Raw genomic sequence first — 15591 nt, forward strand, 5'->3', positions numbered from 1 at the left:
TATTCCTAGCCTTTTTCTTAAAATCTTCTTGGTACTTCGCCGCGGTATGCTCATGCCCCAAAGGATCTCTAGTAAAAGGGGTCATTTCGCTTTTCCTCTTAGCCAACACCTTTGCATATTCTCTAACTTCTTTTTTTTGTTTCTTTGGTTCTTGGCCTACCTTTTCCCTTGCCTTTATTCGGTTCTTGCACGTTATCCGAAGTGTGCGGATAAACGATTGGCCGCATGTCATCCAAAAATATTCGCCTTTCGAGTTTGTTCATGTGTCCGGTACATCTCGATCAAGATTCTTCCCATTTTGTTGTCACCAAACTCTTCTCCGACATCACCCTTTGGAGGAGGGACAAAACTTAATTATTTCCAATGTGGATCTATATCGCTTAAAGGGATTATGCCATGTTCATACTTAGCTATCATATGGCGACAAGGGAGTCCCATAAACTTCATCATGTTGCAAACACACACCTCGTCCGGCTTGGTTCCCCATATATCGATCAAATTCACCTCAACCATTAACCTCTTAATGCAATCATGTGAAACACTATAGTGGAGTCCCTTAAAAAACCGAAGGTCCGCCATTTTTTTGATGTTACCACCTTTGTCTACAATATTTTTGTACTTCATGATGCGGATTTTTTGGAACTTCTCTTTAATTCTCTCAATATCGCGGTTGAAGTAACTCTCCATTGCGTTAAACACAACCAAAAAATTATCGACACATCTAAAGAGATTTTTCTTCAACCGGTGATGATCCGATTCTACCAAACTTGTCGCTTGATTCTCAAAGTATTTATGGTTGTTGGTAAAAGCATTAACGAAGCGCTCTTTGTGCGGTTCCAACCATTGCTCCACCACATACGTTATTATATCCTCCGAATATTCGGGGCTAGACCAATGTTCTCTAAATTCGGCAAGATTTAGATAATACTTTTCTTTGGTGAGAGACCAAGTCAATGCCTCCCATTCCCCGGAGAAGGCAACCCATTTAGCGTGATTTATGGTGTATTGATTATCGAATGCCTCTTTTGCATCCGCTTGTTCATCTTCTGGTAGCTTACTAATCTCTTCCAATCCTTTCCTCTTAGGTGGACAAAGTTGAGGCTTGCACCTATTCATCAAATTGCACCATATATGAAATGTACAAAGCATATTATGTGCCAATGGGAAGACTTTCTCTATTGCGTTCATCAATGCTACTTCATTGTCCGTCACGATAACCTCGGGGATATCATCATCTCAGTAGATCGCCTTCACTTGTTGTAGCACCCAAGTGTAACTTGGTTCTTGCTCGTCCTTTAGAAAACAAAAAATAACGGTAAATGGTGACTTCGTCGACGTACGACCAACAATGTTCAACAATGTCATCTCGTATTTGTTTGTCTTGTAAGTGCAATCCATTATAAGAACTTCATGGAAGGATTGAGCCAATTGAACACTCTTCGGATGAGCAATGAAGAGATGAGTTATTTCTTCTTCCGGACCTACCTTCTTTTGAACCGCGTAGCCTTTCTATTGAGCCAACAAAAACAATTGTTGCATTACTTGTCTATCCTTCCATTCATTCCTTTTAATTGTCTTAATTGCATTGTAAATGGTGGACACAGATGATACGTTATCCGGGTTATCTTCCTTTAATAAGCGAAGCATAATGGTAGGTGGAATACTCATTTTCCTATACTTAGCAATTTTTTCCATTTCTTGAGGAGTGAGCCTTGCGGCCATTGCATGTCCTTCAAGATCTTCCGGACGAGGGTGGTTATGACGACCTACCACCTTATCCATAGCTAGAAACCATTTCTTCGTTAATTTGCTCTTGCTAAAAACTAGCTTGAACGGGCATTTAATTTTCTTTGAGCATGTTGTGTTCTTCCTCGTCGTCTTTCCTTTATACTCATAACCCTTCCTCTTGTGACTAACATCGGGATCTCCATTTCTCTCACAAACCATTTCAAAACGAGTTTGGCTTTCTTATCCATTCAAAACTAAGACGCACTTGACTCTCTTAGCATGTTCTCTAGCCCAATTCTTCGCATCAATAGGTAAGTCAAATACCAACTCATTAGCATAGTGATGAGATGTATCTTCGAACAACATATCAACCGGAGAAGGTTGATCATCCATTGGTATAGGTTGGCATTCCATCTACAAGAAATGTAACAACATCAATTGGAATTACATTAGAGTTCGGTTACTTGTAAATTTTATCGCAATAACCGAACTCAAGGTTCGGTTCATAAAGCAAAGTTGACATGTAACCGAACAAATAACAAATAAAAAGTTCGGTTACTTCCTATTTTATCTAGGTAACCGAATAGAACCCTAGAACTTCAAAAAAAATTGTTTGTTAAGTTCGGTTGTTTATGCTGTTGTTTCGAGTTTGTGAAACAATACACTCAGTATACTCTTATATTATGTAAAGTTCGGTTAGCTAGTTCGTAAACATGCAGTTTGCGAAACAACCGAACTTTGTACACTAAGTTAACTCTTATTTGTACGTAAGTTCGGCTAGTTATTGGTTAATTGGTTGCGAACCAACCGAACTTTGTACACTAAGTTAGATCTAATTTTTACGTAAAGTTCAGTTTGTTAATTTGTTACGAACCAACCGAACATAACGCTGGTAATCCTAGAAACTTCCATTAATAGAGAGTTCGGTAACCTGCATGTTTGGACCAAGTAACCGAACTGCACTTTCAGATGAGTTCGGTTACCTGTTCTTCACACGATGGAACCGAACTACACCTTCAGAGGAGTTCGGTTACATGTTCTTCACATAAGGTAACCGAACCGTCCCAAATCCACTTGAAAAATTTACATTTTTAGGAAAGTTTTGACCAATTCAACATACATTATCTAAGTTTGGAGCATACCTGGACACCCAAATACTCTTCCTCCGGTTGTGGTTGATAAAATCCATCATATTCATCTTGAGATTGAGTTTGGGGAAGAATAAAATCATCAAATAAATAATTCATATCCGGATCATTGTGAAGATTAACAAATACTGTAGGAGAGGATGGAGATGATGAATCAGATGAGTTTTCATCACTTGAATACCCAAACTTAGTGAATTAGAATTTTTTTTTTATTTTCCATGTTTTTCTCCTTCATCTTCTCTATATTTACTCTCTCAATAATTCTACTCATCTAATAAAAAACCCATCTTTTAATTTAATCTCACTAATTATTTTTAGAAGGCTATTATTGGGGCGTCACACTCCAATAGAGGGGCTTCACTTGGATTCTTAATGTCCAAAAAAGTTAAATAAAATTAATTATTATCCAACCGTAGAAATTAATTCCAACCGTAGAAATTGGTTTTACATCCAGGTTTGGATTGATTCCAACCGTAGAAATTAATTATTATCTAATTAAATTAAATAAAATTAAAATTAACTAAAGTGTTATTCGGTCATTACAAAATTATTTGAGATAAGGGGTTTTTGATATTACTTATGGGTGACCCGTTTTTGTCCTATTAAGTGACGCTCCTCTAATGGAATGTGACGCCCCAATAATAGCCTTCTATTTTTAACTAAATCATTTCACTAATCATAACCTAAAATTAATTATGAGGGTAGTTTAGGTATTAATATAAATATGTAGATATGGGATGACCTAGATTTACTTCTAATGTCTTTACCCAAAACAAAACCATCGTCCCCAAAAAAAAAAGCAGTGGTGCCCAAAAAATGATTCATATGTAAATGGAAACCCTAGGTTCCTAATTGGGCCGCACATTGTGGGATGTAAGCCCTACAACAAACTTCACTTTTTACTAGTTTATGTTTTACCCTAAAGCACTCGCAATGGAAATGAATTTGCAAGGAAGTAGATTACTGATAATGCTTAAGCCTAAATATGTTCCAGAAAGAATATCTACGCAGATTACTGATATGCAGGAGGAACCTCAAGTCGAAGAGGTAAGATTACTGATATATCTAAAAGAATATATATTTTAATGTTGTAGAAAACTTCACCTACTGAATTCTAGGTTATCTTCGGTATCGTATTTTATCATGTCATTTAGTTTAGCTGATGCAATTCGCAATCTATTTATCATCGATCCTAATTTTGTGTCTAGTAATCTATAGGAGTAGTAGGGTACAGTAAATATTGACACTGCCACTTCCAATTGCCCTTACTTTAATAAAAAAATTCCTTTTTTTGGCCGACTCATCGGATATATAAAGAATTCACCCTGCCACTTCCAATTGCCCTAGAGCTCTTTTGTATTCTTCTCTGTTGCACGAATATGGGTAAGTCAGGAACTGACTCCCAAGCACAGACAGCTAAAGAGCTTGAAAGGGAGAGAAAAAAAAAGTTTGTGATTTTGGTGTTGTTTGATAGGCGGAGGAGGAAGAATTCAAGAAACAAAAAGGTGTTAGAGAAAGTAGCGGCTTGAAACCAGGTAAGAATTGTGTTCAGTTGATTCTTTGTGTTGATCCTTAGGAGATTTAAGTGATTTTAGTCTTGGCTAAAAACCAGGCATGAATGGAGTCTAGATTAGTTTCTTTGGGTGTTTCAAATACGAAACTGAATGTGTTACTATACAGACATGGAAAGTTGCCACTGCTAGTCAGAAAGTGAGAAGAAACATGCCAATACAGATGCTGGAAGACAATCCGGAGCTATGTTGACCCTCCAACTAATCCCGGTGAGAAGAAACATCTTTCTAATTAAATGGCAAAGCAGTATAGTCCAGCTTCCATGGAGAAAGCTTAAGCATCAAAGTCGTACTTATAATGAAACTGAACTCATGTTTAATGATGTCTATAATGTGCGTGCTTGTATGGTATAGGTGGTATGCATGGTGGGAGAAATCAGGTTATTTTGTTGCAGATGCTACCATAACTAAGCCTGACTTCACCATTGTAAGTTCTGATTGAAGTTTTAGTTTATGTTAAATTTTCTGCATTTTTATCACGTGGGCACACCACTACTCTTGGATGTTACTGGTGGTTGCATGTATTAATGTAATGTGTATCCTGTGTCTTTTGCACATAGTCAGGTTTGAACGCAATCTATCATTCTAGGTAAATTTCTATTTATTAAATTTACATTCAGCTGTTAGAAGTAGAATGTGAAACAATTTAACTCAAAAAATAGAAATATATATGGGTACTGTTAGTGTTTGGATATCGTAACACCATAAACTTTCTCAAGAAAGAGTAGAGCAGAGAAAGGAAAAAAAAATTATATAGAAAATCATATCTTTCAAACATTGTGATTTCCATCAATCAACCTACATCTCTAATCTCGTTGCAATATTTTCTTTCTTCTTTCGGAGTTGGGTCTGTAACAGATATACCATTAACTGGCATTTCTGCGATCTCATGCAGCTACCCGCACCCTCGAATATGACTGGGGCCCTAACTGCTGCTATTCAGGTGTGTTTTTCTTCTCTTTTCTGTGAACTTATATCTTAGTAATATTCACTGACAATTGGCATCACTATAATGCAGGATACAATTGTTCGTTGGAGGAGAGAGTCTGGCTATAACTGTTGTTGGGTTCCAGGGATGCGTCATGCTGGCATAGCGGCACAGGTTCCTTTTTGTTCATTATTTATCTTTGTAGTTTTAAAATTTTAATTAGATGGTTCCTGATGTCTATTTATGCTCTTTAAATCCAGTAGTTTTATTTTTATTATGAGCTTGAAGCAGCTGCAATGCCAGTGTTTAAAATCTGATTTATTCTTTACAAAAGTTAGTCATAATGTCTGAATTTACTGTCTAGGCAGCACTGGTATGGCGTGAAACTACATACAAAAGATTGTGTTGTGAGCATACTTTATAATAATGTACTTGTATCTATTAAGTGTAAAGAAGAACTATATTTAATATTATGAGTAGCTAATGCTGGGTTTACATATCCAAGTCTTTGGAATATACAAAAAACATCAGACTTACCGAGTTCGATCTTGCATGCATGTGTGCAACGTATGCTGAACTCTAACATAAGTATGTGATCAACTACTATGCAATTTCAATATTTCTCTGCAACTACTATGCAATTTCGGTATTTCGCTGTATAATTAACATGTACACTAGTGGGATGGCACATGGTTTTGCACTACGAATGTGAAAAAGTAACATCCACGTCAAAATATTATCTGTTGTTGCTTGTAGCTTAACACATGATCAAGTTGCATCTTAATATTCCTATGCTTGCTCAAATGATGGGTTTAATTAGTATAACATCTGCTCACATTTTTATTGAAGAGAGATTGAAGTGTCTGAAAAAAAAATCCAAGGGTTGTTTGCTACCAGCACTATAGAGGTGCTGTTATTGTTGTTGTTTGCTACCAGCTCCTTGTAATTTGCACAAGCACTTCAGAGGTGCTGGAATATGTATTAAAGCAAAGGCAAGCCGAAGTAGTGACACGTTGCTCTGATGACTTGATACATCTCGTATGCAAGCCATTCTGCACCTTCAAGTAGTTGATTGCTGATTGGTCTCTAGAGACTTACAGTTCTCTGTTTGCTGCACTTGCTTCTTTTCATTTTTTTTATCTGCTTTGGGAGGTGCTTATTGTGGATTGTTCTTACTCCAAGCCAGCTACTGAGTATGCCATTTGCAGGTTGTTGTGGAGAAAAATATAATGCGTGATAGGAAAAAAAAATTAAAGGAGGCATGATATTTGACCGTGAAGATTTTGTGAAAGAAGTGAGTTTTAAACTTGAGTAGCTATGTTGTAAAAGGCGCCTGGGTGCTCGCCTAGGTGCACGAGTCGCCCAAGGGGCGCCTAGACAATTAAGCGCCCAAGGCGCCAAAGTGTGACCAAATTTGTGTCTTTTAATTTTTCCTTGGGCGCCCTAGGCGCTAGGCGGAGGGCTTGGCGCCTCACCTCGCCTCGCACCTCTCCTCGCCTAGCGCCTAATACAACATAGTTGAGTAGTTAGTCATGAGGCATGAATTTAATTCCTTTTGAACTTGTCATGATCACATTTTTTATTTTTGTATTTGGATAATGATGTGTTCCCCAAAGGCGTGGAAGTGGAAAAGTGAGTATGGAAGAACCGTATTAAATTGCCATCACTAGCAGAGATCAGAAGCTGTGGCTGAAGCTTGTTCTGACACTATTCTTTGTGCTTAAGTTTTCTTTTATCTCGAGTTTGTTTCTGTTTGTTACTTGTTCTATCTTTTATTGCATTATTCAGTCCTATCTTCTTCCTGATGCATTTTTCTTGTTGTTCATTTTTGTTTGACTTCTTATGCGTAAATTCTCTTATTAGGGGTGACCGGCTTGTGAACTGGGATTGCGTCTTTTGGACGGCTATATCTTATGTTGAAGTATGAGCATAAATTTCAGATTGGTTCGTTTATCGTGAGAATACAGATTTCCTGTTCTTGGTTCGTTTTACAGGTAGAATACAAAAGACATAAAGGAAAGAATGCTGTTAGGTTCCTGGTTATGTTACCTGAATAGAGGTCAATGTACTGACACCTTTTGCTTACCCTTTGGAGGCAGGCTTGGGTGAGATAGTTGTCGCCACAACTAGAATCGAAACTCATCTTCACGGGAAATATGCAATTTATCCATTCAATGAAAGGGAAATGCCCATTGTTTTTGATGGAATACTTGTCGATCCACAGTTTTGGACAGGTGCTGTGAAGGTAATATGATCAGACTTTCGTTAGAGTCTACATTTCTGACTTGGTTAATATTATTTGTCTTGCCATTTAATTTTTCCTGTCATGGATCTTACCAGATTACACCAGCTCATGATCCAAATGATTTTAATGTCAGAAAACGCCATAATCTGAAACATGTCAATACCTTGACCAATGGAGGATTAATTAACAACAATGGTGGGCCAACTTTTGAGGGCATGCCACGGTTTAAAGCTCGTGTAGCTGTTGCTATGGCACTAAAGCAGAACAGTCTTTATAGAGGTGCTCAGGATAACCAGATGCCGTTGTGGACAAAAACTGTAAGAAAGTTGAGATTAAGCAGTATATTGCTGTGTGGAGAAGATGGTTGGGGAACATTTGTGATTGGTGCATTTTAAGGCAACTATGTTGGGGCCACCGTATTCCAGCAAAGTATTTTACGCTGGAGGAAGACCCATCAAAAGAATTTGGTGAATACGCTGATCGTTGGGTGGTTGGGAGAGATGAAGACGAAGCTCTATTCGAGGCTAATATGGTGGAAAGAAGTTTCAGATGACTCGAGATCCTGATGTAGATATGGTATTCTTCTGGACTATTTCCGTTATCTGTGCTGGGACAGCCAGATAACAATTCTAATTTTAGAGCGTTTTATCCGACTTCAGTTCTTGAAACTGGAGATGCATGGTTATGCTTGGAATACAACTCGGTGGTGATGCATCTTTCAAAAAGGTAAAGTGATTTTTTTTCTTGGTGGAAAACCATAAAAAAGTGATGTCTGACATACTAACATGTGCATAACTAGCTATAAGTAGGCAGACATACCAACATGTCTAGTTCTCTTCCAACAGCATATATCTAGCATGTCTAGGTTTCTTCAAATAGAAGAAGACCCAATTTGGAATTCAATTATATATTTATGGTTGGCATGTTTAGATGTTGATGTGAATAGATGTTTTTCTTTCGTCACGTGTATTGTAACATTCTGTGATGCTCCCATATGCTGCACTTGTAGGTAAATCTCAGTCTGTTCAGGTGTTCTTTTTAGTAGATAACATTAGATTATGCTGGCCTTGTAGATTATAAATCATGTGCAGTTTATTTCCTTTTTAGGTTTGTTGCTTTCTGAGTAGTTACATCCCCCACCAAGGGATGATCTGGGTTGAACTACTTCTGCACGTGAACTTGCATCTTTCCTTTCTTAGTATTTTGTTATAGTTGATTCGCCTTAATATTTCAGGCAAACCACAGGATTCACCGACCTATTTGCAGGTTTGCTTGCATCCAATGATCCGTGATGCATATGGTCGTAAAATGTCAAAATCTTTGGGAAGTGTGATTGATCCGTTTGAAGTAATAAATGGGGTAACCTTGGAAACCTCCATAGAAGGCTGGAGAAGGGTAACCTGGATCCTAATGTGGTACAGATGCACTTAATGTGGTCAATGGGTAGACTTTCCAAATGGCATTGCTGAATGTGGTACAGATGCGCTGCGGCTTGCCCTTGTCTCATATACAGCTCTGGTTTGACCATCTGCCCATGTGATTATTCGTACTTGGTTTCTTTCCCTTGGCTAATTAAAAGTAATTATTTGTATCTTGTGCTTCCAGTCTGATAAGATAAATATGGATATCCAAAGAGTTGTTAGTTACTGACAATGGTGCAACAAAGTATGGAATGCCATTCGCTTTGCAACTACCAAGCTCGGCAACAATTATATTCCTCCCACGACGCTAAACCTGGATTCTCTTCGATTCAGCTGCAAGTGGATACCATAAGTTTTGAACAAAGCCATATCCAAGACCATCAGTATTCTGATGCTTCCGCTGCCGTATATTTTCGGTGGCAATTCCCGTTATGTGATTTATTTATTGAAACGATTATACCTTAATTTGCGGGGGATGATAAGTTTAATGATGAACGGAATGCTGCACGTGATACTATGTGGATTTGTTTGGAAAATGGTTTGCGGTTACTCCACCTGTTTATGCCGTATGTTACTGAAAAATTGTGGCAGCGTCTTCCTCAAGTAGCCGGAAACTGTGCCAAGAAGGATTCAAAAATGGTTTCTGAGTAACCGTCATCTGTAAGGTTAGTCAAAAGATCTGTATGAAATTGAAACTTATATTCCATCAGGTAGAATAAACGGGATGGTCTGACTTGAGTTGACTGAAAATATCTTGCTCAAGCCGTCTTGGTAGATTCCAGACTTAAGCTTCCGATGGTCACTCTTGTGTGAAATACTACATCAAATTATTTATGTTGTCACTGCGTTCGTGTAACCAATAATTTCTAAATTGGCATCCTTCTTTATGCAGAAAACCAGCTTTTGTGGTTTGTCGGCCTGTCGCTAGTAAAGATGTAATTTTTTTGAAAGATGGTGAAGAGATGTCACTAGAAGGCGTTAACTCTAGATATCAACTCTTGCTTCTCTATCATCTTTTGAGGTTAGTTAATATTTGATCTTGAACTTGCTTAGGGTTTAGCACTTTCTTCAAGTTTACACTTCAGAGTTCATAGTGCATATGTTACTTGTCTTAGATTGCTCTCTGCTTCGAATATTTTGATGTTAACCAACCATCCCTATGTAGAGTTTTGTCGTAGACGTTCCACGCATTTCAGGCTTAACTCCTACATATTTGGCCAAATTGGCTCTCAACAGAAAATTGTATTTATGCTGGGTTTTCGAATATATGTTAGTATTGTACTCTTTCCGATCATTACTAATTGAACTTAGTATGTGAGAAGCTCATGGACACGTGTCTTCTGTTTTCACCATCCTGTATACCCAACCTCTTAACTGAGGGAGCAAAACTTCTTGCAGTTTTTGCCTGAGAATGATGCTAGGCTTGCCAAATGTCTTGTGAATGTTGTGAACTAGTACTTCTCTACATCTCCAACAGGCTCAAGGATCACGTAATGCAGGAGCTGAACATGAAAAACTCATTAAAGGAAAGGACGCGATACAAAAGTGAGTTTTCCATTTGCTTATATATGATACTTCAAAAAAAAAAAAATTGATCCTTGTGTAATTTTGATGATCGATAAATTCAAACTCACTCTATAATTTTGGATGGTTCACTGTTATTCAGAATTAGCATGATTTCGTATGCATAATTTGGGTTAGATTAAGTTGTCTTTGGGTCCATCCGGTAGTTACATGCCCTTATTTCAGTTGAAATACATGAACTGTTAGTTATTAAACTTCGAAAAAATTTAGCCTCACACGACTTGGGGATCTGCCAAATCTTTAACTGACATCATTCTGTCTCCTGGATGTTTATTATTTGGCAGGCAACGGCATAAGCTATATAAGCAAATTTCATTTTATGCTTATAAGAATGTTCGAGATGAGGTCCCGGAAGAAAATGAGAAGAAGCTAGATAAGCAAGATAAGCTCTTGCGAGAGCTTGAGAGAGAGATGACATTGCTAAGATGCACCATCAGCATGAGTTACTGCTACTTGCTGATGGACATGGGGCTGCTGCTGTTTGGCTCTTCTATGATGAAATTGAGTTCTGTTTTCTCCTTTGTAAAATTAGGAAAGAGATCAGGAAGACTCCATTATGGGGACACGTACAAATGAGAATTGCTGTCACAAGAAACTCAGGAGGACCAGTTTTACAGTTTGGCGAGTGATAGCCGGACAACTTATTTCACGGGCCTTGGTCCGACTTTACATCATCTGAACCCTCCAACTGATTTCTCTCTTTCTCTCCCAAGCTGTTCTTTTGTCTGCTGCACGATATATGTAGGCATGCTGATATTGCCTGCTGTTTGGTTTCAGTTCAACACTTTTAATATGCTACAAATTATTGTACCTCACCACTTTATCCAGCATCCAACCATGAAGTGATATTTCATTTGTTCATATAGTAGTATAACATTCACGTGCTGCATGTACAATGTATCATTTCGGGTTGCGACCAAAACACTGGGACAATTTTAGATTGAGAAAGAGATTCTAGGCCTCAACCAGTCGAAGTATATTTGGGATGCTTTTGATTTATCAAATCCACAACAAGATTCATGTTCGAACCTCGTCTTTGCGAGATAGGGTCTCACTCTCGAGGCCAAATTGTTCATGCTTCAACCCGAAACTTTTATTTCAAAAAATTAGACCGTATAGACCATAAACCAAATGTATCTGTGCACCTAATTCAAAATTAGCATGGGTACCGACCGAGCATAAACTTATTTTCGAGTCAGATTCTGAAGGGATCGTAAAAGCAGTTAATGGACAAAGTCACACTATCTCGTGGCAGTATAGAGGCATTGCGGAAGATTATTAGCCTCTCAAGCTCATTAATAGGCTTGCTAACGATTGTGCAGATTTAATAGCTAATATGAACATAGGAATTTTATTTCGGGTGAATGGTCAGAGGGTTTTAGTCTCAGCTCTTCAATGTAACAATGTTATTTCTCCTAGACATGTAACAAAAATTCTATGCTGCATCCAAAAAAAGAAGAAAAAAGCATGAACTGAGTCGATCATCTCTAGCATTTAAACACAATACTATCCAAATGTCTACTTCTCTCTCTTGTCCTTTTTAACTTGTGTAAATTCTGGTAAGATGAAGGACCTCCTTTTATTGGTTGTCCTATAAGATGAAGAATTATGAACAGGCAAAAGTACCTGCAAAAGTAAGTGAAAGGAAAAAGTGAATAAGAAAGCAAAAACATGTCAATTATGCATCATAACGTTACATCAAATAGAATATTACTTATATCTCTGCTCTTCATAATTGAAATTACAGCAATATACAAAATCTCACGCGACTATGCATGAATAAATCTAACCCCACAGGCAGGGGCGAAACCAGGATTGAAGATTGGGGTGGCTTGGGAAAATTTGTGTACACTCATAAAAAAATTTTTTTTTGCTATGCAAAGATTAAAAGAAGATTACCTATTCGATGACAATTGAAGAGTTTCTGAACTTCCAGTAAGCAATTCAGACCATTCAAATGTTGAAAAATTGTTATAGGCTTGCGAGCATATCTCATACCTGTAACACAAAAACAACCAACAATGACGTTCAACAACCTAAAAATTAAGTCAGAAAGACAATAAAGACAGAAAAATAACATTGCTTGTTACCTGTCATGGTTTTTCCAAGAGTATTACAATCAATTCTGTAGTACTGGTAACCAACATACCCTAAATAATAATAAGAAATAGAAGAAAAGCTAACGACATACCACATACAAATACCAAGAACCCATTGAACATTATGAATCTAAATAATAAACTTAATAAATATATATATAAGTTTTCCAAAATATACACGTAAAAGTGTTTTACCAAATAATGTCAGAGACCCATATTACCCAAAATATACACATAAAAGTGTTCTGCCAAAAACGCCAACCGAAGCCTAGTACCTAAGTGGTACCTTGCGATCGTACATGTCGTCAAATTCATCTATGATTGAATCAATATCAATAGCTCCTGCAATTTCTCGTTCGATGTAGATCATCATGCAATCCATAAGAAAATCTTTTTCCATCTTGTTGCGAGCAGCTGTTTTAACCAATTTTATTGTTGAAAAATATCTTTCTGCAATTGCCGTAGAAAACCCAATGTCCTTTTCATGAAAGTAAGCAGTAATTGAAAGAATTTCATTCTCAAGATCACATCAAATCAAAGCAATCACCTTACCTAGGGTTTTCTTTTCTTTCCCCTCTTTTCCCTTCTCCCGCAGCCCCGCTTGACGAAGAGAACAATTTTTTTTTTTTTCCTCGTACATTTTGGTTTAAGCGGATTGTTACCCTGACTTGACTAAATGTAAACCTGGTAGGGGTGAGCATAAAAACCGGAACCGCGGATTTGACCCGTATCCGTCCGCAAAATTGCGGATTTCACCCAAACCGCAAAATGTATGGGCCGGACACGGATGGGATTCTCAAATCCGCACATTTTAGCGGTTTGGGTGCGGTTGAATATTGAAAACCGCGGATTCACCCGCACCGCATCTGACTCTGCTCCATTAGCTATAAGCCACTAAGCCCAGCTAATTGAATGTGATGTCACTAAGCCCATATCAAAAATGGATTGCTTATTTGCTTCTTTAGCTTGATGTCACTAAGCAAGCAGGCCCAACATGGGAATTGGATCGAACCAAAGAGCCGAGACTCCGCTGCTCAATGAGCAGAGATGTGATGATGAGTTGGGAATTTGAGTTTTCTTCTTTTCTTGCTTGACAGTTTTTTTTTACCAAATCCGCGGTTAATCCGCAACCGGCCCGTACAATCCGCGGATGATTGGGCCGGTCACGGTTTGATTTTTCAAATCCGCAACTTGGACGGTTTGGTTACGGGTGACTCCTAATCCGCAACCGTCCGTCCGTTGCACACCCCTAAAACCTGGGCTTGAACTCAAATGGGCCAACTTTTACTACATAGAAAAAAATTTCTTTCTTAGGGGTGGCCCAAGCCAGGGGAGCCTGTACATGCTTCCGCCCCTGCACATGACCCGTATTAACAGCCTAGAAACAAAATCCTCAATATACAACAACCAAGCATATCACCAATATCAACCATGACTATTGAGCTATGTACCAATTAAACCTAAAGACCACACATGGAAGTCTATTAGCCACAACACACATCATTCAGCAAATAAAAAATAAATAAATATGAACATTGTTATTTCTTCCACGGCAGTCTCTTTTCGATTTCATAGATGCGGGGAGAGCGGTTAAGCCTGGCACCTACAGATTTGTGCTTATTATGCTGTCTCTTTTGTCATGAATACAATCCTATCATCAATGTCACGTAATTTATCCATTCACACAAAAGAAATTTCCGAAACTAACTTTCGTGAGGTAGGATAGCATAAGTTGGAAACAAATTACAAATATATGAATAATGGGCTCACATCATGGTAACAAAACAATTAGAGTAATGCTCTCAAGCAATTATCAGACAGAATGCAGACCAAAAGTTTAGAAACACAGTTTGCAGGTCTTTTGCAGAGGACAGTACCAACCTTGTAAGCAATTTGGGAGATAACGGTCATTTAATACTTAAGATGGTGCATAATATTTAACAGCCATTAACAGCCTAGTAACAATATTCCCGATATACAACAACCCTCAATCATCAAGCATTTCACCAATATCAACTATCTTTATGAGTTATGTACCAATTAAACCTAAAGACCCATATAGAGGTCTATTAGCCATTAACAGCTTACACAACACACATCGTTTAGCAAATAAAATAAAAAATAGCATACCAGGCAAATCATCATGGTAAACAGAACAAGTAGAGTAAAGCGATCAAGTATTAACTGACAGAATGCAGACCAAAAGTTTAGGAAAAGGATTGATAAAAGATGGATTTGCTTACCTTGAAGCTAATTTCTAACGATTCAAGCCATCTGATGTTACTACCTAGAACCTGAGAGGACGCCTGCAATTTAGATAGAAAATAAAAACCTAATCAGTTAACCAAAAATCAAGCCACCTGAGACTAATAGCTAAAACTATTCTCCAATTTAATCAATAAAAAACCAAAAAAGAAAACAAAAAAACAAAACAAAAAAAAAACTAATCAAACATCTATCATTTAACCAAACTAGTTGAAGGATAATGACAGAGATTATTACCCAGTTAATTTCTTTGCGATGGCCGAGAATGGTTTAGTGGTATTTAGGCCGCAAACAGCAGAAATCTCAAAAGATGCATCTTCTCCTGCATCAGATCTAGGGATAGCCTTCTTGGTCTTAGTCTGGGTTTGGTAATGCTTTTATTTTTCCACAAATAAAAATAAAAACAAATATTAAAAGGAGTTTGGGAGCAAATTGTTGCTAGGCTACCACTAACTCCATGTAAAACTAATATAAAATTATTTTTATTTAATTTTAGCTTGATTTCTTTTATAAAATAAAAAATATTATATAATAAAAAAAAATTATTATATAATAAAATATTTGTTTAATAACACAGTTGATAATAATATTAAATAATTACT

The 15591-nt window shown here is 37.5% G+C and overlaps 1 long non-coding RNA gene and 1 pseudogene across 1 annotated transcript; one reads left to right on the forward strand and one right to left on the reverse strand.

Annotated features, from left to right (window-relative positions):
• Nucleotides 1-3831: 3831 nt before the first annotated feature.
• On the forward strand, nucleotides 3832-11586 carry LOC113274936 (annotated as a pseudogene).
• Nucleotides 11587-11988: 402 nt separating this feature from the next.
• Nucleotides 11989-15358, reverse strand: LOC113273610. The gene is made up of 4 exons (XR_003322517.1): nucleotides 15227-15358; nucleotides 14968-15030; nucleotides 12525-12623; nucleotides 11989-12251 (listed from the first exon to the last, which is right to left on the reverse strand). It is a non-coding gene; the product is annotated as an uncharacterized LOC113273610 (long non-coding RNA).
• Between the last annotated feature and the right edge of the window lie 233 nt (nucleotides 15359-15591).

The sequence above is a fragment of the Papaver somniferum genome, chromosome 4, assembly GCF_003573695.1.
Source record: "Papaver somniferum cultivar HN1 chromosome 4, ASM357369v1, whole genome shotgun sequence".
Classification (NCBI taxonomy): Eukaryota; Viridiplantae; Streptophyta; class Magnoliopsida; order Ranunculales; family Papaveraceae; genus Papaver; species Papaver somniferum.